The sequence below is a fragment of the Nipponia nippon genome, unplaced genomic scaffold (genome assembly GCF_047370975.1).
Source record: "Nipponia nippon isolate SJK-2023a ecotype South Korea unplaced genomic scaffold, ASM4737097v1 scaffold_9, whole genome shotgun sequence".
Classification (NCBI taxonomy): domain Eukaryota; kingdom Metazoa; phylum Chordata; class Aves; order Pelecaniformes; family Threskiornithidae; genus Nipponia; species Nipponia nippon.
Genome location: NW_028262413.1, coordinates 21915909 through 21941232, shown reverse-complemented (window position 1 = coordinate 21941232; position 25324 = coordinate 21915909). Strand labels below are relative to the sequence as shown.

General features: G+C 38.1%; 1 long non-coding RNA gene across 1 annotated transcript in view; it reads left to right on the top strand.

Moving 5' to 3' along the window:
* LOC148050176 (uncharacterized) overlaps nt 1-20625 on the top strand; it is a 53051-nt gene extending 32426 nt beyond the window's left edge. Inside the window, exon 3 of the long non-coding RNA XR_015701362.1 lies at nt 20537-20625. This is a non-coding gene — a long non-coding RNA (uncharacterized LOC148050176). The remainder of the gene's footprint in view (nt 1-20536) is intronic.
* Nucleotides 20626-25324: the final 4699 nt, after the last annotated feature.

Here is a 25324-nt window from a genome sequence, read left to right as displayed (position 1 = left end):
ACAAAGGTATTTTCTTGATTTGAAATGTCCTATTTAATATGTCTTTTCCCTTTGTTTGCTACCAGTTCAGCATGCTTCTCTGGGTGTAGTCTATAAACAGTGTCAGGACGGAGTTTCTTACACATCTGTGTGTTTTACTATTCCTCTAAACTGAAATTGTATTGAGTGAAACCAAGGAGGAGCTGCATGGTCCTTAATGTCAGTTATTGTTCTATTCAGAAGAGAGTTTCCTGATAACGCTTCTTATGGAGAAGACCAGTTGTTACTAAATTAAGTGCAGTTAGTGATGCAGTGGGTGGGCTTTAGCATAAGCTGGCAGCTAGTAGACAAGCTCTCTAAGGCCTCTGTAGACAAACAGTCACTAAGGCAATGCTGCCATACCTATGCTGCTGGGCTTGTCTGTGCCTGCTAGATGAAGCTGTACTTATATATATATAGCTGTACTTATACAGAACACTCTCAACTTTTCTTTTTGGTTCACTAGACCACTATCTCTCTTTGGGTGTTCCTTAAGCCAAAGGGTGCTTCATTGTGGATGTAGGAGCTGGAAGATGATTCAAGACCATGGCATTTTTTTTTTTCTCTGAGTCACTGAAGAACTCATGTTGCAATTGATAGGTACAGTGCTTGTCTAGGTCACATCTTGCAGATGAGTTGTAAAAACTAAAGTCCTGGCTAGTAATTTCCTATCACTTTCTCTAACAGCAGCCAGGGTGCTATATCAGCGGGATTATTTACATTCCACCTGCCTATAGATTACCCTGTAATTATTCTCCATTTTTTTACTGGATTTGATATTACTTTTTTTTTCTCCTGCGATACTAGGTAATTTTTCTGTACTTTTTACTCTGCTGAATCATTATAATACAACCTATTGACTGTGTATGAAAGCATTCATATTGAGTTCCCATGCTGTGAAGATATGACAAGTTTTACCTATATGAAAGAGAGGGCTTTTAAGTTTTCTTTTCTGTTTCAGGTAGAGATCCTGTCCTTCTTGCTTACCCCTCAACACACACATGCACATGTGTGCACACACATAGTTGTCTATCCTTCCCATTCACTGCTCCAACTTAAGCTGTAGCAGAAGTAGAAACTTAGGAAGATGAGTTTCCCGGTTTTAAAGTCAGATTTAGACTTTGGGAGGGCAAGAATATCTGCCTTTAAAATTTACATCTGGCTCTAAATTTCATAAAGATTGTGACAACACAGTTTTAAAAGTGATTTTGATATTGCTTCTGTCAATAGCATAAGGTAAAGAAGGCTCTTGGAAGATGTCGTTATATGCAAATTAAACTTCAAAGCATGTCTCAACAATCCCTGTATTTTAAAGAGAACTCTAGGGGCCATCATGTAACTGTGACTGGATTATGCTGCTTAGGATTTGGAAAATGCTGTTGGGATATCCTTGCTTGAGGCTTCCTTTTGTTGTGTAGAATAGCGTGTCAATACTGATGCCTCTAGATGTGCTCATCTTTTCTTTTAGGAAGTCAGAAAAATTACAGTTATGGTTGTTGTATTTTGAAAATCATAGGTCTTAAAGTTTTTTACTTTTTATTTTTTTTATTTTATTTTGCATCTGTTCAACCTTTAGCTTACTCATATTCTGTAGGGACTGATGTGACAAACTAATAGGATCAAATAGTTTAAGGGTAACTGTGGTGGTGTTACCTATCTGTAGCAGTAATTTCTGTTGAAGGTATTATAAATTAGTATAATCTTATGACCAGTGGGTTTTAACTTGTTTCCTTACACTCCAAGTGGCTAAGAATTAAACGTAAATAGCTTGGCTGCTCAAATGAGATGTAAATATAGCTTTAAATCTAACTTTTTAACTGAAGCTGAGACACTAACATTAGGCCCTGAAGTTTTGACAGCAATGCTTATTCATAGATATATAGGTATATAGCTTCATCTCTGTCTAAGACTGTATCTTTTCCCCAAGTATTAGAACTGTAAACATCATAGGATTTTCAGATATTTTCAGAGAAAAAATGAGATCTGTCTGCACTAAGAATTAAGGTTAAAGCTAAGATACCTTCCTAACAAATCCAACAATTTTTGTGAGGAAGAATTTTTTTTTTTTTTTTTATGCAATCTCTGAATATGATCACTTGTGGAAAAAGATGCCATAGCTGCAACAGGACTTATTACAAAGAAACACTCTGAATTATGTCAGATCAAACACTTACTCTGTAGTTTCAGGAGTGTGATAAGTGCAGGCCCTAAACCCTGAACCACTTAAATTGTGATTTTCTTTTTTCCCTCGCTTCAGTTTTTTTTTGTTTTTCTCTGCTTTTAGTTGAGACACATCCAACCTTTTTTATGTTCCGATGGAAGAAAGACTATGTGCATGTTTTTGAGCACCTCTAAAGCATATGCTGAAAAGTCACAAGAGAAAACTTTTGCCAGTTTGAATAACTTTCATTATTATCTAGTAGCTACTTTTTAAAGTAAGGTCTGGTTTTAGAAGGTTTAGGGATATGAAATTGTCATGGTTTTGTTTTGTTATTTGGGGTTTTTTTGCACATCTTGTGACATGCATCAGACATGCCCTTTTTGAAATGTAAGTTATAGCATGGAGCTAGCCACACTTTGAAAAAATACAGCCTGAGATTTAGCGGTCCTGTGCACTGTGTTGTAATGTTTGGATTGCAACCCAGTACTCGTTTTCTGATTAGATTTTTACAGCAGCTTAACAACCTGTCTCAAATATGAAGAAGCTACTTGAAAAGAAATAACGGCTACATCTCTTCGGCTGGAGTTCTTTGAGACGGATCCAGCATATTTACACTCCCACTTAATTTTTTTCCTAATTATTAACTTGGCTCTGAAGAAGCAATAGGAGAAAGCCTGGCAGCCAGAACAAGATATCTGTCTTTTAATTTTCCATTATGCTGTCTGTGACAGAGGAATAAATGTGTGTCATCACAGACTTATGGCTTAGAAATGCTCGAAGGGAGGGAGGCAGAACTAACTGGTGCTCCCACAGGCATGGTGTTTGAAATGTTTCATCATTAGTATTTCTTAAGGATGATAATTGTTCAAAAAGCATCCCAAGGAACCTCAGTGGCAGGTTGGCATAAACTGCACCTGCACTATAGGGGGCATACTTATGTAGTTGGCAAATGCTTACTTGCATTTGCAGTTTACAGATACTTTATAGAAGATGTATGAAAGAATACTGAAAGAAAAGCTGATAAAAATTCCAAATCCCTTTTCAACAGTATTAAATTACTTCAAAGAAAAGCATGAGTTTCAACTATTCTCATGATTAAGGTTATTCTGGAATTTTTGAAGGGAGAGGTTTTTCCCTTTGTTTTTGAGGCAGTCTTAGAGGGAATATGAATCACTTTAAGACTTGGTTTTGGCAAGCATTTTTCATATTTATTTTAGAAGTATTGCCTTTGGTAATATTCTCTTAATGTCAATAACAAGCTCCTTTTAGCTGTTCCTTGTTTCAGAGATGAAAGATGTTGAATGCCAGGATACCATATGTGGTTCATATTCTGGACTATGTGAGTTCAGTGCTGTTTAGTATGACTGAAGATGACGCTAAAAATCTGTTCAACAGGTTTCATTTAACATCCTTACTGGTTCTTACATCATTTCTTGAAATGTGTGATGTAACTGCTGGGTAGAAAATTTTTCACAGATCCTTGTGCTACAGACACATATAAATCTACTCCTCAAGGTGATTTAGGACTCTTTCCAGTAAAATAAATAAGTTAACTTTCAGATAATATAAGAAGGTATAGGTAGCATCCGTGTGTCTTGACTATATCTAGAAATTGTTCTCATTAGTAATCAGACTGATGATCAGACTGATTTTGTTTTTCTGTTTTATGAAGAAAAGAGCAGCAATTAGGCCACCCAGGAGAATCTGTGGGAAGCAGCTTGAATTGTATTTGTGAGGAAAAAAAGTGCACTGACAATTACATTATACTCCTGAAGAATTTAAAGAACAGCTCCAGAAATTGTTGAAGTGTTTTGATGCTGTTTTATACAAGGCTATGGTATTTGTAGAATTCATCACATTGCACAATGTTAACATTGTGTTTTTAATAGTCTACGTAAAAAAGATGTTGGCATGGGTGTAAAACCTATGCAAAAAATAAATATTTGTAAGTGATAAAAAGGGTCTTTAATAAGTGTGAGAGGGATTCAAGGAGACAGTAGGCCTTTCAGTGGAAGTCTAGGTGACTCTCCAGAGGCTGTATCCATTTGGTTTCATCTTCTACTGCATGTGTTTTTTATTGTTTTGCTTCACAGCTGAGACGTCTACTGTTTTTTTCACAAAAAGTTGGTCTCATCTGTGCACTTATTTACTGCTGCCAGCCTAACTTGCGACTCTGGGGTGGAAGTAGAAGTATTTATGGATGTCATGTGTTTCTCAGCACAGGCATGAAGGGAGTTCAAGGAGAATGCTTTTCTAGAGCAGCTTTAGTTGAGCAGTGGGCTCAGAAAGGGATTGCTGGAACTAATTAGCACTGTGTTCCTAACTCCTTTCCTCCCCTTCCTTTGCACCAGTCTATGTATCTTTCTTAAGTTGCTTCAGTATTTCTTTGTTCATACAGCTGAAGGGAAACTAACACTAGCATTACTGTGTCCCCATAAATTTCTTTTGAGGCAAAGTTTAGCAGGGGCTTTATAATAGAATGCATTCTGAAAACAGAGCTCTTCGAAGTGCCAGAAAATAAGTTAACATAAATAAGCTTGGTCTGGAAACAAGTTTATTATATATAGTAAACTGAAACAAGGTAGAAAAAGATCCAAGGCAAAAAAGAAGGTACTATATAAACTATTTTGTCCATTGCTCACAGGTATGCACCTGAGCGTTATTACATTTAATGTACATCACGGGCTACATGCAGCAAAATCTTCAATTTTTTCTTCAGCTCTTCTGTCTCTGTGTGAAGACTTATCCAACTATCTTCTGCCAGCAATACTAGTTTTGTATGTTTTGTGTACAACGTTTTGCATTGTAAAGGGGTGTTTGAATAGAAGGGGTGATATAATGTTAGCACCCTTATAAAAGGGAAAAACTAAGGGCATTTTGTTTATGCATAAGCAAAGTGTCTTACCTACTTTATGTATCATGTGGACTTTTCTCAAGAGCAGTCCATAAAACAGAGGCAGGAATGTTTGTGCTATTACTGGTAGTAGCCAAGCTGAGCAAGCATGCCAAGAGCTTCTCTCACTGTAGTGACATTTGAAATAGATCTGAGGAATAATATGATATTGTTTTGTGCTCAAAGAGCTTGTTAAGAAGTGCTCAGTAATGAAGGACAATACATACGCAAAGCTACTTTTCTCCAGATCATCATTGTACTTTCCACACATTGCTATAAATCCAGAATATTTATAAGCTAAGATGGTTTACAACGGTGTGATCCTTGCTTTCATTCAGTAAGTTAACAGGATTGAATCGCCTTACTTTTTCTGCCATTGGGCTTTGGGTTCCCCTATTAAGCACAGCTATTATCTTCCTTATAGCACTCCAGTACCACTATCTTTCTGGGGACTGAGTGTATGACTATGAATCAAAATGAGAACAGAAAACAAATGAACCCTGGTTTTGCTCCTAATGAAATCATCCTGATCCTTCACTTTAACAAGTAATCTATTTTAATAATTCTAGTGGGTCACACAACGCAGCTAACAGGAAATGTGGAAACTATACTTCTCTGCACAAATTTAGATAACTAACCATTGAATCTTTTAATTTATTTAGGAGTGTACTAGAAATGGCTTTGGAAACTGGATCGCTAATTCCATCATGCCTTTATTAAATACCATTATAATGCAGCACTCTGCACCACAGTATACTAGTCTCATTTCTTCTTTAAAAGTGCATTATGACCCAGTTAATACAGCCAGTGTAGTCATCGCCAGAAAATACTAAGAACTTTTAAAACCAAGAAATACCACAGGTGAATCTTTTACAATCTGATTAAATCAGGCATCTAATTTTCTTTTAACTGTTTCCTTGGAACTGAGGAAACAATCCTGGTTTTATGGAAGGATTTTTCACTTTTTCCATGAAAGAAATTCTTTGGTAATGCTCTGTCCAGATGGAGATTATCTAAGATTTACAGGAACAAATTGCTTCTTCGAAAGATTGACTTAATAAAGATATAAATTATATCTATGGAAGGTGATAGATTCCAATGTACATCATGGAAATAATCAGGAATAACTTAAAGTCATAATCCTGGTCAGGACTGCATAGGTTTTGCTGCTGTTCCCATACTTAGTGGGAGCTATGTTCAGTGCAACACAAACCCACTATCTCAGGGTTACCTCAGAATTGCTGTAGATTCGGAACTTGTCCAAGAGATGGTGACCATGGCTTACTTGAAGTCTTGTTGGTGTGTTCAGAATATATAAAATACGTAAAATTGGTCATTCTCAGCTACTTTTGGATGCACAAATAAGTACAGACCAGCCAACAAATTGGAGGAGATTTTCAAGGTATTTAATGAAACTGTAGCAACTCTGTGTTGTTGTTTCTCCCCACACACACCCCTACTAGCACTGTTTATTAAACAATCCAGGCTACGTCCCCCCAACAGTTTAGTTGAGTCAGTCCTCTTTGCTTGTTACACCTGTTCTTCAGGAACATGTGCATATCCTAATTCCCAATCTGCTATTATCATACTGCTCTCCTTTAATATAGCATCTAAAATTTTGACCGAAAGAATGATTGTTTTAACATGATCTTCTGCTCTATACAAACAAGAAGAAATAATTTCAGACAAATAAAATATTGAGCCAGTGGTAAATATGAAAGATAGAAAAATAGAATGAGTTTTACTCTTACTCTTTTTTTGTTTTTAAACTTTTGTCCCTGCTTGCTCTCTATGAACAAAGTCTATACTTAATGTAAGCATCCATGAAGGAAGGGGACTGACCATAATCATAACCATTCCAGTGATGCTGGGATTTATCTTTAATCTTATCTTTTTTTATTTAAAAATAAATGAAAGGAAAATGTTTGTTTATGAGTTATGGCAAAGAAGGAGCTTTCTGCTTTTCATTTTAATGGACCTAATTTCCTTCTTTCTCCATTTGCCTTGCCATAATGACAATGAAGAAATTAGAGGAAGGAAGAATGATAGGAACACAGAGGGAATTGAAAGAAAGAAAATGTGTTTTTACACGCAGAGAAAATGAACACTACAGGAAGCATCAAGGAATAGAAATATGATAATGTATTTGTGTTGACTAATGTTTGATGATTCATTAAACTTTCAGAGTTAGTTTACAAATTATAACTGTAGTTAACCAGAAAGTGACAAATGTACCCTATTTAAAGCATACAGAAAGAAAGAAAAAGGGATGAAAGAACAAAGAAAAATTACAGCTTTCTGTTAATCTGAGACAACAGATATAAACTCATATTCTCATTGCAGTTAGAAGATAAGCATTAAACAGCATCTCTAACCTTCGACTGACTGCATGCCTTCTGCTTTCACCCTTCTGATATGATGAAAAGATTTGCTTCTGGCCAGTGAAATCATGGGTAGTGATTCAGTATCTGTCTGGACCTGGCAGTGTTGTCATCTCCTCCACATAGAGGCTCTCTAAGCAGGGAGACAAATGCAAAGGATGCTGGCTTGCTTTCTGATTCGATTTGTCAGTGACTGGGGGGCGGGGGGATATCTTTTAAGTGGCTCGTGAAGTATAACTGTCTTGAACACAACAAGACTAAGAATTCGTATGAATGCATGAACAGAACTAAATTGCTGTCCTACTTTAGTGGTCTGTGGGAATTTTTTGTCATTGTGTCGCACAGTTCTGCAGTCATACAGTTGCTTGCAGTATATGTTTCTGTCTGGAGAATTAATATGGACTAGGTATTGTATTTTAATGTAACACAATTCCTCAGTTACTACCTCTGTAGGTTAGCCCTGTGTGCCTGGTCTGTATCTTCAGATTGGCAGATACTCAGTTCAGGTACAGCTGCTTTAACAAGTATTAACAAGTATCATGGCGTTGATACTGCAAGATCTGCCTCTTCTGCTCAAAAGCCAGGTGTACTCTACTGGGAGAAGGGGGCATTTAGACTTCTTGTTGCTCACATTTTATGGTTCTTCTAAGGTGAATTAGCTGCAGTGTACTTGGTAATTCAGAAAGAAAAGACTAGATTGGTTTACGTTGCTTTAGCTAGTAGAATTTATACAACTGAAGATATAGTTTTAAATATTAATCTGGTTGTTTTAGTCTCTGTGACTGACAGCTGTAATGAGGAGACAAATCCATACGGAAGAGTGGCTGAAGACTTTATTTCAAGTTAAGAAGAAATAGCGCAGAGCTGTTGTTTGTTTTTTAAAGCAAACAAACAAACCAACCAATTGGTAGTGAAGGAAATAATGGGCTGTCAGCAATATAAGCAAAACCAGACTGTACTCTCTGCAGAAGTGTTGCATGCTACCGCTGATTTGAGTTGAACGAAGGAAACCTATAAAACCTGCCGAACTGGTACACATCTAGTACTGTAATCTCTAAGTGCACTTGGTCTTAGTGAAGGGTTGGAACTAGAAACCAGTGTGTGAATACATCTTTCGTTTGTTTGTTTGTTGCAAGGTTTGCTCAATGCAGATTGGCAGTATGTGAAAGGCCAGCCCCTGTGCACAGAGAGGTAGCTGCACTGAATTTTATTCCTATAAAAAGCTGATAATGAGAAACTGAGCATATGAAGTGTCATCGGCTAAAGCAGCAAGTAGGTATGGGAAAGCTAATGAAGGAAAAGGTTGGCATGCTATCCAGAGACAGCAAGGCATTTCATCGCAAAAATGACAGATGTTCACATGTTTTAGTCCTTTTTCTGTAAGTTTACACATAAATTCAACACTGGAGAAAAGCATTTGAAGAAATAACTTTAAAGGTTTTCCTGCTAATATTCACAAAAAGGGACAATAGACAAAAGCATGCATAGGGATTCTCTTAATTGAAAACCTGGCTGAATACTTAAAAAACTTTTTAAACACAGGGAGTATTTCCTTATTCATGATTCAATTAAAACAAAAACAAAAAAAAAAAAAGAAAAAATATGTAGAAGTTACTTCTACACATTTACTTTTTCCCCTGTGTTCCTGTTCATTTGTCACTTAGCACAGTTTTACTGAAAGTTTCATCTCTCACTACCTCTTCAAAGAGCTGCTAGTCCTGTGGAGAGAACAGTCTGCTGGCGTGCTGACAGTGTGACAGTTTGTTAAGGGTAAATATATGAAATCCCACAGAATAAGGAGGAAATTGAACTCAAGCCACTGCCTTTTGGATAAGTGTATGTTAGGAAAGGCTCATGCACAGCCTTGGATACTAATAGTGATTCATCTCCACTGCATTCAGGCGAGCACTAACCTCTTATTGTGCGTTAGTTCCACTGCATCTATTGGATCAGATGCTGCTAAGAGCCTGGAGGATCATTTCCTTAATTGTGTCCTCACTGGGCTCAGTAAGCAGGTGATGAACTGCCCAAGAAAGGATGTCTGACATGTCCACAAAAAGCTTTTAGCATTTCGGGAAGTAAAGTAGCAAAAGGAGAGGCATATACCAAGTTTAAGGCAAGCAAAAGGTAAAACAGATTTTCATGAACCAAACATTTTAACCTAGACCTGAATTGTACCCAGCTTCAGAGCACGCAGCCTAGTCAGTGACAATGGTGGTAACTTTGATGTTTACAATTTCCTAATAACTTGCAATGGTGTAAAAGTGTATTGATTTTTTTTTTTTTTTAATTATTAATAATAGCAAGATCACAACCCCAGAGTTCAGGAGAGCAGGCTTTGGCCTCTTCAAGGATCTGCTTAGCAGAGTCCCATCTCTCTAAGAGGAGAGAGCAGTAGATATTGTCTACCTTGACTTCAGTAAGACTTTTGACACTGTGTCCCATAAGATCCTCACAGGGAAGCTGATGAAATATGGGCTGGATGAGCAGACAGGGAGGTGGACTGAAAACTGGCTGAATGGCCAGGCCCAGAGCATTGTGATCAGTGGAAAGTCTAGTTGAAGGCAGTGGTGCACTAGTGGTGCATCCCAGGGGTCAATACTGTGTCCAATCCTGTTCAACATCTTCATTAATGATCTGGATGATGGGACAGAGCTCCATCCACAGCAAGTTTAACAACACGAAACTGGGAGGAGTGGCTGATATGCCAGAGGGTTGTCCTGCCGTCTGGAGGGACCTCCACAGGAAAAGTGGGCTGACAGGGACCTCATGCAGTTCAACAAATGTAAGTGCAAAATGCTGCACATGGGGAGGCATCACGCCGCGCATCAGTATCTGTTGGGAGTTGACCGGCTGGAAAGCAGCTTTGGAGAAAGGGACGTGGGGGACCTTGTGGACAGGAAGTTGACCACGAGCCAGCAATGTACTTTCTGGCAAAGAAGGCTAACAGTACCCTGGACTGAATTAGGAGGAGTGCTGCCAGCAGGTTGAGGGAGGTGATCTCTCTCCTCCACTTGCCACTGGTAAGACCACATCTGGAGTACTGTGTCCAGTTCTGGGCTCCCCAGTACAAGAGAGAGAGATGGAGAGCAACTGGAGAGTGTCCAGTGAAGGTCTGCTAAGATGGTTAATGGACTGGAGCATCTCTCCTATGAGGAAAGGCTGAGAGAGCTGCGAGTGTTTAGCCTAAAGAAAAGGCTCAGGGGGAATCTCATTGATGTATGTAAATATCCAAAAGGAGGCTCTAAAGAAGATGGAGCCAGGCTCTAGTCAGTGGTGTCCAGGGACAGGAGCACAGGAACAGGCTGCCCAGAGAGGCTGTGGAATTACCATACTTGGAGATGCCATTTGGACTTCATCCTGAACAACCTGCTCTAGGTAACCCTGCTTGAGCAGGGAGGTGGACAACATGACCTCCAGAGACCCCTTACAACTTGAACCATTCTGTGATTGTGTGAATTACTCAAATTTGGATTTTTACCAAAAAAGGCTGGTCAAGATAAACGGTACCAAGAGTTAAAATTAACATGCCTGTAAATTCTGTTTAAGTCATCCTGTGATGTCTTAGATTCATTTGTTTATGACTGCTCAAAAACAAATACAACAAAGGTAACCAAATGTTGACTTGGCCCTATTTACTCCTGGGCTAAATATGATGGTGAATAGGAGATTCCTCATGGTCAGAATCCTGATAAGCTGTGGAATCTTGTGATTAAAGTACAGCTGTAGATTAGTAGAGGGAGAACCTCTTTCCTAGCAAAGAAATATGAACTGCTGCATGGAGAAAGGTGTTGGGAAGGAAGCATGATTTTTGGGGGGATCTGTTATGGGCAAAAATCCCAGGCTCAAGAATTTACAAGAGGAGGTGAATGTGGCCGCCTCCTATTTAATGCAGCTCAGTAAAGGTATGCAGTGACTCTTGAGGTGCAGGAGGAAAGGACTGCTCAAGCTTGCCTGAGGTAGAATTCAAAGACAACAGCTGAGACTAGAGCAGGATGGGTCCTTAAAGAAATGATTGGGCAGGATACGATGAGGAATGGATGCTTTCTTTTGGAACTTGGTTGTTGGATAAGAAACACCATTTCTAGGTACCTTGGAGACATCAGTCACTTTTGGTGCTGGCCATGGGGAACAGCTGGAAGAACTGAGCAAGTGTAACCATCAGAGCTGGTTAAAGTAGGCCCTTTTATTTCAGGGAATGTTTTGAGATCTGAACAATGTAATTTTAAAATGCATATTGACAAATTGACTCCAGTGCAGTTTTGAATTCCAGCTTTATAGCTTTTGTTTAAGGAGGGTAATACGCATCATACAGGCCGACAGATTACTTGGGTTTCTATCTGAATAATGAGTTATCTGAAAGTATATTATCACAGTGAGGCTTTTAATAAGCTAATCTTCAGTAGATGCCTACAATTTAAGATTGTGTTAGACATCTCTGCCTATAAATTAATTTGCTCAAATATTTGGGGGGGAGGGGGGCACTAAAGGGGCAAAAGAAATTTTCTATTAAAGTTCCAGCAAATGTTATTGAAGAACTTTGCAGTTCCTGATTCCGTACAAGGTGACCCATACTGGACATTCACAAAGCAGGTTTCCATTCTGTGTACTGTGATGCCAATTTGCTTGACATAGGTCAGTTTTCTTGCTCTTGAGAGGCATAGCACACTTGCAGGCATGCAGAGTGGGCATTAGAGTTTCTGCATGCCTGAGAGCCTGTCTGGATGCATGTCCACAAAGTAATAGAGCAGGAAGATTTGTGGTGTTGTTTCTCACTGATGGTGGTAGAATTGGAAGATACACTCGTGTCTATTTTTATAGTAAAATATTTTTCACATATGCTATTGTGGGAAATATTTTTTACTGTGTAAAGTCAATCTTTCCACTCTGCATTTTGAAGAATTTCTATAGGAATTCTATGGTTCAGACAGAAAATATAGGATGATGATAACACCAGATGATGTTTTTGCTCTGATTCTCACCAGCATGGGTGAGTACAACTTTAAAACTGGGTTGCATCTTTGTATCTAGAGTTACTTAGAATAAGATATATATAGAAGCAATTATACTGCTGGACTCAGGCTATCTCAGTTGCCTTGGAGGCTGACCTTTTGTAATACTGAAAGTATTCTAACAAAAATATTAACAAAATTTAACGTTTTAACATAAATTGCAAGATAACCTAAAGGAGGTACTTGTTTGATTTGTGGTTTTACAAGTATTTTCAGTTACTTTAAGTGGAATGTGAAAGAATTACAAAAGGAATTAAGTTGGAGAAAACTTGGTTTCTGATTCATGAAAGCAAGGAATGACGACTTTGTCCTGATAGGTGTTGATCTCCTTATTAATGGCATTAAGAGGAAGCGCTTGTAGTCTGCGCAACGCTATTGATTTGGTCAGGAAATAAAGTCAGTGCATTTGGCTTCATGCCACGTTGCCCTATTTTCAGGATGATTTCTGCAGTTTGGATGGGAAATGGAATTAAGTTGTACTACTGAATGAAAATAATGTGTTGGCTTTTGTGTATGGGGGCGGCGGGGATGGGGAGGCATTGTCTAGCAAATAGTAGCTTTAGAAGAAAAAGCAAGAGTACAACTGTTTTCCAGTAAAACAGCTTTAGAATAATGGTACAGTTGCCAGTAAAGAGATGTTTGTGGCTCTTACTAGGAGGGGAATAGGGCATTGTAAATGAACTCTCTAAATGAGAACTGAAGTCTAATTAGACTAGAATACCTTACAAGAGAGGCCAGGAGCTAAGCTTAATTCACTGAGCCTCTGGTTTTTGCGTTGGATCATGGAAGAAATGAAGGAGAAGAGAGCCTCAGCCTCAAGTAAATAGATACAAACAAGTTGGAACTATGTGGAAAAAATTGCCAATATCTAACATTGTAGAATATGAGGTATTGTTATTTGTCTTGTTTGGACTTCAAACCTTCAGTGGGGCTAGCAGCGTGGGATAAGCACTGTCTAAGAGTAAACTGTCTCCCTCCTGAAAACTTCAGCCATCTCAGAGGTCTGTTGGTACCACCAGCACCATCCCATCCATCACAGTCTGGGGACTGGACAGAACAGAAATATGAGCCAACTGTTCAGCTACTGAATTTTCTCGAGCTGGGACAGAACCTCATGAAGATGACACTCTGCTTACCCACTGAATAAATGCTTTCACCAAAAACCTAAACTCTTTTATTGGGCTTGTTGAGTATGGAAACATTTTGCTTCTGTCAGAGTCTGCAAAAAATCTTCTTCCATGACCACAGATCCATTGGCATTTGCAGCATAAGACTTACTTCTGTATGGTGACGTGGTGCAAACGAGGGTTTGTTTAGCATGGGGACTTCTCATGCCTGACGAAACTGTCACACTGTTCTGCAGGCTTTAGTGGTTTGGGGACTGGACTTTTCTTTGATCCCTCCAATAGAGAAAATGGTGTTGCTTGCAGGTGCAATCAACTCAGACAGTCTCTCCATCTGTTCTCTAAGTGTGATGCAAAGCACTCTCCCTTCTATTTATTATTTCTCATTTAGTAATTTATTATTTCTAATCTCGGCAAATAGATATTGATACCATGGCATGTATGTGAAAGAGGCAAATAGGGAGCTCATAGTTAAGGCAAAGAAAGAATAGCATTCTTTTATGGTAAATGTCAACTTGAAGATGAGTTAGGCTCTCAGGAGTACCTTAAATAAGAATGATGCTGCAGCCAGTGGCAGAGATGCTCTCACTGTAACTAGGATGTAATACAAGATTTTTTTTAAACTTGTGAAGTGCATTAAATGTTATTTTGTTTTATGCACCCCAGATCTTTATTAACTGATGTAGTGAAATATAGGAGTAATTTAATGATGGATAGGAATCTAGTCCAGTAATCTCTAAGAAATGAGGATGAGTAGGATGTCATAATAAACTACAAGTCACTGATTCTGAAGCTGCGTGTTACAAATTTCAGTTAGAGCACTCCTAAAGTGGATTGGAATTGGAGACAGGCCAGGATTTAGATTTCTAATTTAGAATTCAAGCTCCCCTCCACCCTGCTTTCTCTGGGAGGACACCTGCCTCAGTCCAATGACCCTGGTCCCATTATCTACAGCCCTAGCTTTGGCAAATGTGTTGGATTTGTAACTCTTTCTCTGTGCCTCTTCAGTTTTTCCCAAAACACAGACTATTTTCTATCTTTTATCATTATTGAGTTGTATATGTTGTATTTCATTTCAGACAGAATGACTTCACAGCAAAATTAAGAGATGATAATGACACAAATACACATATACAGGCTAGTTTAGCAAGTTAAGTTAATTTTGCAGGTAAAAAGCAGCAAAGACCAAGTCATGTTTGTTTTTGTATTGGCTTTTGACATGAGCTCATATAGTAACTGTTCATGGAGGGCTTGTCTCTGATTTGCTGGTCTGTGCTGAACACCATGATTCTATATCTTTGCTAAATTAAAGGTAGTGTGGTTATGTATGCTTATGTTGCAATTGTATCTTTTTTGCGGCATAGATTTGCTCCAAGTTTGTAGGCCAATATGCATCCAGGTGTTGTTTATCATGCAGTAAGTGCACTTTGAATTTGGTTTCACAGCTGAGGGCAGTTAGTGGCATACCTAGATTACAGCATCAGAATCTTTGTTGTGGTAGATCTGTATTAACATGGTGTTAGGCTACATTTTCAGAGGTGTCTTTCTGTAGTTAAAATCCTGTGAGTTACCCATGGCACTGGAGTTCTTGACTTGCCCTGAAACTTTGCAAAATCTTTTAAAAACCTATCTGCCTTTTAGTCATCTGAATATCTTTATGTGCGGTTTCCATGGCCTCATCAGAATTCAGTAATTGAAGTCCACACTTTTTTTTTTTCTTCCATTAATATCAGTAACTGTCAGGCTGTTGATTGTGTGGGCAACCACTATTTACAGCAACTTGATGGGATTAAATTTTCAAACCTAGCTTCAGAAAATGTGTCTGCAAATGAGGCAGCTGCAAGTGAGGTATAGGCAAAAGAGCACACACACAGCCTTCCATAGCACATGCGGGTATTTGTGCCTTTGCATGGACTAACCTGTCTGGCCATCAGCCAGAAGCTTCCTTTCTGCTCATTGCATGAGTTCTTTCCCACTTTTGTAAAGTTCTATTTTACAAGTATGAAACTATAGCTTTTTGCTGAGAATCCAAGCAATTTTCATCAATGCTCTTAAGTTTTCTCTTAGCAGGAAGTTTTAGGTGTTTCTCACGAACTATTGCATGTACATATTAGGCTGGCTACAAAATACTGAAGTGTTTGTACTGGTGCATCCTAAAATGAGAGAACAAGCAGTGTGGCAATCTGAGATGAGCAAGTAGGTCAGCGAAACCTACTTGAATAAAGGCACAGAGGGTGTGTTAAAGTCTCTGAGCTCCTCACTGGTTTGTTGCTCACTGTGGTAGATAGTGTGGGCTTTCTGGCATATGCATTACATGCATGTTTTAAGGAGCACTGTTTGCTTTCCAGTTTAGAATCAGTTGCAGAATGTCCAAACAAAATAGCTTTGAAATAAGATTCCCCGATGTCTGGCATTCAGTGACCCTCAAAATTTCTCATGCCTTGCTTGTTATAGAGTTGCTTGCTAATTATCCATGAGGCTGTTCAACAACATAGTCAGAAAGATTAATTTGCGCTCTGTTGAGAACATATTACAGAGTTCTTTTATTTCATTTTCCATGTCTTATGAGAGTGGTTGATATTAGGCAACTACAAAGCTTTGTAGGGAACTTGACATTTAGCTAATTTATAGTATGTTGCAGCTAGGGTATGGTATGTATTTGCCCTCATGCTACAACACTGATGTGTAAAAGTTTAGAACTATCCATCTATTTAGGGTATTTTTTTTTTTTTTTGCATCCTACTTGTGTAAATACAGCTGACTTTACAGAGACAGTAAGATTAACCTTGATTTGTTCCCAGAGTGATTTCTGTAGTATCCTACTGACTTCCTCTTTCTCAAATTCTTTTGCACTTTGGCATAAATATTTTTGATGCCGATGGTAGAACAGAGTTGTGCAGGAGGATCTTTGGGGGCCACTGACTCTGTCTTCAGTTGACTTGTGTAGGTACCTAGACACATATTCTTCTGTCTTCTTGTGCTTACAGCTTCCACAGTGCTTGTTTACACTGTTACCTGCTGATTAGATTGAGGGCTCTGTCAGGACGTTGTCCTGAAGCTGTCACAGTCATGTTGCATAGCTGACACTATGCTTCTTACTGTAAGTATGGGTGTATAGTTCTTTAGCACTCGTATTAAATGTAAATGAAAGCTAAAAGAAAACATACAGGAAAAACCTATTTCAATAGTGTTGGTTTCATTTTCATAAACTGCTGGTGTGTGGCTCTGGAGACACAAATGCTACTCTACCTAATGAATTGGCGGGGGTGGGGGGCGGGGGAGAGAAATAATACAAGGAAACTTTTATAGAATATTCTGTATTTCAGTACAAAAGTGAACTTGTTTGGGGGAGAGTTATAAACGGCAAAAGAAAAAAGACTAAGTTTTTTGAGTAATCAGCACAGTAAGGAATAGTGGTTTGACAAAAAATGGATATATTTGCCCTAAAATTGGCATCTCTTTCTTAGAAAGATACTCTAGAAGACTATGAAGGTAGGTGTGTGGTGGTGGTTGTGGGGGGTGGGCAGACAGGGTGCCTGTACAGATGAGATGGTAGTGGTTTGTGGCCTTTTTGTACTTTCAGCAGGAGTAGATGGTTCAGGTCTCATTGTTTTGCAGTGGTAGAAATAAGGAAATTAAGTGCTTCTCCTTATCAGCAGGATACCAAAGGCCTCTAAGCTCCCTTTTGAGACAATACGTCTGTGGAAGTGTTCTGGCAGCAGCAGTGAGGCACTCTCTGCCAGGGTGGTGCTAATCGTTCTGTGTTTCATTTTCAGCTGACTGGGTAGTAACCACTTTGGCTTCTTAAAACACCAGAATACCTACAGGAAGTGAGATTGGGTGAAGGATAGTTGGATCCTAAAACCTTGCATTTATGTGCTACTTTTGCCAGTAAGGGGTTAACAAAGATTTAACTGCACCCCCAGATAGGATTAAATTATAGAATGTGTTGCAGCTGGGGAGAAGTGCTACAAGGTAGAGGAGCCTTTGAGAGAGTGACCTTTTGTAGAGCCTTCAGGACAATGGTCTCTACAACAAAGAGGAAGAGGAATGCAAGGGAAAGGAAGCAGACCTCTGTAGAGAGGGGAGGTAAGGAAAAGCAATGGGGTCAAGAAAATTGGCATTGTTTGCTTTACACAACACTGTTGAGATAGGGGACTGGGTAAGGTTCATCTTTTGGTGTGCTCTGTTGGTGTCATCTACAGCTTAAATTAGTAATCAAATGTCTCCAAAAGGTTACTAGAAAGATTTGATGAGACAGTTTGAACAGGAAGTGTCTGTACAAGTTATAAGCAGAAAATGTGAACAAAACTTGTGTTCAAAGATGTGAGATGGTGCAGAAGGGGCAATCTGACTGTCCTGATACTGAATAGCATCTAATATCACTTTTTATTAGGATTGTAGCTTGATTATAAAATAAGGATTTTTATTCACTTTTAAAAGTCTTTTTGCTCCTCATTTAGGGCAAAAGAGTTGTCTCAAATTGAAAGAAAAGTATTGGTGGGGGGAGGGCAGGGAGAGAAGAGGGGGCTTGTCATTGAAGTGAAAAATTAACAGCATTTCCCAAGGGAAACGCTTTTTTGGGGGTTATTTAGTGCTTTAAGTTTGCATGTGGAGAATCCGAGAAGGAAAAGCAATAATGCAATTGCAAAATATTGCTTGTTTGCACATTTGGAACTGGGGGTTGTTTTTTCATAACCCCATTACAGTTATCTGTTTGGGGTTTTTTTTTGTAACTGTTGTATGTTGGCTTATTGGAATAAAAAGAGGAAGTAGTTAAGTGTTCTAATGATTTTTACAAGTTCACAGAGAACCTGCTTGTTAGAAAATGTCTTGTTGACAGAATTTCATTAGCCATAGTTTTTGCAGACAAAAAGTTAAATGTTTAATACTTGTACTAATTACAGTCTTTGAGAACAGAACACTATACATTGTGAAGTTGCGAAGGATGGGTTTTAACTTATTTCTTTTTAAGCTAAAGCCTCATAATCAATTTGTTAGAGGAAATTGTTACTTTCTAAATCCAGGCATAAGCACTATGCAGGTAGGAAGGAGAATTCTTTTTTTCACCCATATACTGTCTTTTTCAAAGTAGAGTCATGCTTTAAATACATACATACATATGTACGTACATATACAAGTATTTAAAGCATGGCTGTAATTTGACAATATGTATTAAAAATAAGTGTGGAAAAAAAAGAAGGATTTTTAAAAATCCTCTTTAGATAAGACAGTTCAGGATTTAGATGAGGAATTACATATTTGTTTCTTGCTGTTATTGTTGGGAAGTTAAGGGGGAAAAGCATATATACATGGATATAGCACGTTTTCACCTTGGTGCTGCTTCCTTCCCCATCTGCTTTACCTCCTAACCTAAACTGCTACAGAATGGATACTTTACTGGATGACAGACTATCCTCTTATGATGGGGTACAAATAGGAAATCTGAACTGCCCCTACAGCCATCACTGGATCAAGAGCAAATAAAGCAGAAGTAATAAGGTTCATTACCTCCTCAAACTCCTTCCAGCATGTGAAATAACGAATCCAAGTCCTGCTGCTATGAATTTTGAATAGGTAGTTCAGCTGGGAGTGTTTACAGTTAAAAGCAATATTTTCGTGATGTTGGGTGATACTCAGCATGAATAATGATAGAAGAATCTGGCTCATGACGTGGGAAACCAAGAAAAAGAGCTAGCACTACTTGCTGGTACATAAATGCTGGTTTCTAAAAATGAAGAACTCTATTTTCCTTCTGGTTTGTCATAGGAAATATTTCAGGGAAAAATAGAATAGAGATCGTGACCTTTGTTTAATGTAGCTACGTATCCTCTTTTTCTTGTTTGACTGTGTTTTCCTGTGTTCATGGTTACTCATAATTAAACAGGGCATTAGAGAAATCACTCTACCATCTGGTACTTGTTGACAATGGTATGTTATTCCTCTTGACAACTTTTCTCTTTCAAGTTCAAGAAATAGTAACACCTCCTGGTGGAGTTTATTAAAAAGTTTGTTGATCTTTGATATAGTCTCTTATGGAAAATTAGTTGTGACAGCTCAAGAATTTACTTCTTTATGGAGTGATCCAAGAACTACTTCAGAGGCTGATTTTGCCAAGTAACATGGTAAACATTTCTATTCACATGGATTCTTTCAGAGGTTGTGTACACCTTTTGATAATAAAGGAAAACTTAACTTTACACTCAAGTGAATTGTGAATTTACTGAATTACTCTTCTACTCTTTAACTCTTAATAGACCTATGAGCTTGAGATGTTAAAGCTTGTCATCGTAAGAATAAGAACAATAAACTGTTATCATTCTCCTGGCTTGAAATTCTGGAGCAGTGATGACAAACGTATGGGCTGTTGAACTGCAAGTATCTTGTAATCTTTAGTGTCTGGTTACTATTATAGGGATATATATTCTGTGACTGGCAATTGAGATATGAGTATAGTTGGAACTCGTCGATAACCTGAAATCTCAAATTCCTCTGAAAATCTGTGGGAGCTGCACCTCACAGTGCAGTAGTAACAGTTCCAGGCAGTATTGCCACTCTTGCTCATCTGAGAGCCATTCCATGAGCTCACTTTCCCACAGCTGCCTTATAAATGTGGTAATACATCCTCTGACAGTGTATATTTTCATATAATTTTTTTAAGGCCAAGAAGTTTGGCTGTCAGTGCTTAAAAGAAAAATGGTCTTCTGCAAGATTTGTTGATGAGCAGGGGGATTAATGTTATCTGTTTATCCAGAAATGTTGATGACAGCTGGCTTTAGCCTGAATTTTGTTGGTTTTTGAAAATGCTTATGTTATTCTGAGGAAGCATACAGCATACTTCTGAAGTATTTCTTGAAGTTCTGAAAAAAATCCTTCTTAAAATGGTTTAAATATTGTGTCTTACTTATTTCAAATAATGGTAAGATTTTGTAAAATAATAATTTCAGAATAAACTTCAACAGTTCTTGGAGCAAAGTTTTCCAAACTTCAAATAACAATTCAGAAGTCTGCTCGATAAGAAATTGTTTTGAAATCTCTGCTATCTTCAGAACTGCTCCATCTACTGCCTGTTTCTGCTGGATATGTACCTTTTTAATGGTAAGTTAATGTGAATAGAATTTGGATTGAACATGTAAATGTTTGTATCACCAATGTTGCATATTAATGAGTGAGTCAAAAAACTGACTTTGACACAAGAAATTTGTTTTATTTTTTTTTTAATTAATGGAAAATTGATATGGGCAAACTTATGCCTAAGCAAGTGCTGTGTGGCTTGGCCTAAAATATGATAGGCTCTGTTGAAACTGGCACAAATTTTAGAAATTTCTTTGTGTTTAATTCCAACAGAAACTAGAAACACAGTACGAAGGGTTCAGTTTCCAATACAGATGTGCACAAAACTGGAAGGAAAAAAAAGCAGCAATCCAATACAAAATTACATTTTTAAACTTCTGGAATTAAGTGGATAATTTGGAAAACTTCAGCAATAGTGCTATAAGTTATGCTGTTTTATTAAAAAAATAAAACAGAGCAGTTCTGTCTTTATGAACTATTTGCAAATAGTTCACTTGAATTTCTAGCTACATCCTGGGCTTAACTAGGGTTACAACTTACAGACTTCTGCCACTTACAGAAAATAAGGGCCATTTGAATAGTTTTCTGCTGGTCTTTAATTTTCCCTTTAACTTCTTCCAGGAATTTGATTTGTTGGAGAAAAAAAAGACACTTACTGCCTGTATGTGTATTACACGTTATTCTAAGAACTGTAACAATAAAAGGAACTATTTTTTTTCTTCTGGGTTTTTTCCCCCCTAGAAATGCTCTGCCCTGCTCTGTAATATCCCTCTTGTGAAAGAAGAACAGGCAAAGGTTATGATTCTTCTAGTTATTTTAGAACAGAAATGGATTTTCCTTTAAGATCACAAAATCATGGAATGGTTGAGGTTGGAAAGGACCTCTGTCTCTTAAGATTTTAACTAACACGTTTCCTGAGATTAGAGCAAGCGTCATCTTTTCTGAATTGGGCTGAAGACTGCACGGCTTTGTTCTCATTGTAAAGGTATTGACATGGTCATATTTGTGTAAAATACTAATGGAGAAGGACAAAGTTGCTTTTTCCATTGATACCATCAATGAACGGGTTGATGGATATTACTTATGTAGTGGGAAGTACTACCTATGTGAAAAAAACACCAGATCTTTGTTCCTTTGTTCCTAAGAGGATTTTACTTCGTTTAGGTGTGCTTTTATACTTAATGTTGTTCAGTTTGGTATATTTCTGAGAACTCAGAAACCTGCACTTAGAGCTTCTGAACAAGAACCCTCCAAACGTGAGCAGAAAATAGGTCTACATAATGACCTGTATGTGAGTGTAGGGAGAGTCTGAAACAAAAATGGTAAGGAATTAGTCCATTACGTTATTGTTATTAATCATACAATAATATATTACTATTTATAATCCTATTTTCCAATCACAAAGATCACCTGTTTCAAACCATGAAGTGTTAAGTTTGAAACTTACATTGATAATTATTTTGCCACCTAACTTCCCATGTTACTTCCAATAATTTTACCATAAACATCTGGCTGAATGTTTATTCCATAACCTTTCAGCCTCCTTCTCATGTGCTATAAGTCTGAACAGTGCCTGCAAATTTCTTTGGTTTCTTCCTGACAGCTTCTGATTTGCTTCTGCATTTTGCACAAAGATCATGCAGTGCATTGATCATCCAAAATATAATTCATTTAAGTGTAATATAATATTAAATCACACTGATAAAGTAGACCATTTCCTTTTCATTCTGAGAAGCTGTAAAAAGCCCTCTGTTTTTTATTTCTTTCTAAGCTGTCTGAGATTTTCCAGTAATTAGTTTCTAACAGCTCTGCTGAAAATGCTGCCATTAAGCACTTCAGGCCTTGAGTTTATACAGTGAATGTTGAAAGATAAATATTGTAGACTTATATAATAATTAAGGTTGGAAGGGATCTTGACTCGTCATTTGGTCCAATTCCTTCCTCAGAACAGGGCTAGTATACAATTTTGATCTAACTCTAAAGTTAGATCAGGTTCTTGTCTGGGCAAGTTTTGAATATCATAGAATCATAGAATGGTTTGAGTTGGAAGGGACCTTTAAAGGTCACCTGGTCCAACCCCCCTACAATGAGCAGAGCCATCTTCAACTAGATCAGGTTGCTCAGAGCCCCATCCAACTGACCTTGAATGTTTCTGGGGATGGAGTGTCTACCACCTCTCTGGGAAACCTGCTCCAGTGTTTTACCACCCTCATTGTAAAAAATTTCTTCCTTATATTTAGTCTAAATCTACTCTCTTTTAGTTTAAAACCATTACCCTTTGTCCTATCGCTATTGGCCCTGCTAAAAAATTTGTCCCCAATATCTTTAATGACAAAATATCTTTAATGACAAAATTCCACTATATCTCTGGCAGCTTGTTCCAGTGTTTGAACACTCCCATTATGAAGAATATTTTTTCCTTATGTGTAATTAAAATTTCCTTTGCTGCACCATCTGTTTGTTGCCTCTTACCCTTTTGTAGAGCACCTCTGAGAGGGGTCTGGCTCTGTCTTCTCTTGTTAACTTGTTAGATAGTTGACAATAGTAATTGGATTATTCGTTAACTTTCTCATCCTTTCTCATCTTTAGGCTAAACAAATCCAGCACACTGAGCTTTGTGTCATGAGTCATGTTCTTCAGTCCCCTAATCATCTTAAGGGCTTAATCATCTTAGGTATCTTATGTGTAGTGGCACTCCACTAGACTCATTGTGGTTTTTCAATGTTATTTGTGTAACAGGAAGCCCAAGCTGGACACAGTACTCCAGTAAACTCCAGTACTTGCACAAGAACTGAACAGAGAATAATAATCTCTTCACTTGTTCTGCTAGCTACGCTCTTGCTAATACTGGCCAGTATGTGGTAAGCCTTTTTTGCCTCAAAAACATGGTGCTGCCTTATGTTCAGCTTGTCATTTGATGGGCCCCAGGTCCTTTTCTGCAAAGCTGCTACCCAGGCATCTGGGCTCCAGCATGTACTTGTGTGATGCGATTTCATTCCAGGTGCAAGACTCTGCGTTTATGTTTCTTAACTTGATACGGTTTTCATCAGCTCATTCTCCAGGCTGTCGAGATCTCTCTGAGCAGGCAGCCCTATGCTCCAGTGAATTAACTACCTCCACCAGAGTGGTGTGACACTTTTTGTTTGATAGTCATGAAAGTTAAACAACTTGTGATTCCCAAGTAGTTGGTTGGTTGTTATGCAGGCAACAGTGCCCTTCTTGAATTGGAAAGTAACAATTAAATATTTATTCTGATCTTGAAAATCTCAATTATGGTTGATTCATATGATAATCTGACCACAGACCATGCATAATAAATACAGTATAGATAATTTGCAGCTGCTCAGTCTAAGTATTTTGAACTGCTCAGCTGATGCCTGTAAAATACAGTTGTATCTTATGGACATAGTTTATGATCTAAGTCCTGGGGATCTCTTTCTCCCTGTCCCCCATCCCCCGCTCCCCATCCCTGCCAATTTTAAATGCCTTCCTGTTCAATTTTTGCAAGCATATTCTACCTTTTCTGTGTGTTCAGTATGGTAGTTACTACTCCGTTTCCTCTCTATGTAATCTTTGGATCATAAGAAATGTTCTTGACATTTGGCTTTTCTTAAGGTTTTATTTTCTAAGCATTGACAATTCTCTAAAGTGTGTTTTGCTTTTTTTCTCCTGCAATCAATTCTAAGACCAGGAAAGCAGTCTGGGAAAACTGATGATGATTCTGATGGGAGCATTCTCTTCTATGCCGTTCTGTGTACCTGAGTCGCTGTCTCTCTCTGCACAGGCCAGTGGCCTTATCTCCTGTATGCCACTCTATTGAAAAGGAATACTCTTAACTTTTCTTCACTGAACACCAACTGCTGTAGGCTTGAGCCAGTACCACTCTAATTTTATTAAGAGGTGCTCTATGCATTTGCTATAAAACTTAAAGATAAACCCAACTTTCTTCCATTCAAAACGATTCATACTCCTAGTGAGCAGGTGAACAGTTGGTGTAAATGTTTCAAGAGGAACTAAGAGTGGAGTCAGTGGATGTCTGGGCTAATGAGAAGCAGGAGCAGTCTGCAGAACACAGCCAGATGTATCCTCTGCAATAGAAGCAGTAATAGGTCTTACTCGTGGGATGCTAATTTCGTAGGCTGGAGGATATGATTATTTTGCTGCTGGTTTCTTCCACTGATGTGGAGGATCTGCTGTCAGTATGCACATTGTAAAAGGTCTAATGGGAATAGAGAAGCCAGACAAATCCTAGAAAGAAAGCAAGAAAAACTAGTTGAAAGGTCTTATTCTGACAACAGTCGCTCTCATTGCTTGTCATCTTATTGTGGTTCATTTCACTTATGTTTGCTGCTGACTTTACCCTGTAGACTAAAAGTCCTTTGCTGTATGAATCTGTCAAGAGCTGAAAAGAGCAAATAAAGTCAAGTTCATTGAGTCTGAGGGTTTTGCTAATGAAAGGATATTCTCTTAGAAGTATAGTCATGCAGATTCCAACTTAGCTTGGGTGTTCCTGTATAGGGAAGCTAAAGGGTTCTTTCCCTTGTTAGCATTCATGTTTTTTTACCTGAGGACTATGTTAAAGCACTGAAAGCCTGTTAGGAATTTGTCTCTCTGAAGGCTATCTGTATTCTGTCATTAAAAGGAAAGAAATTAAATGTGGA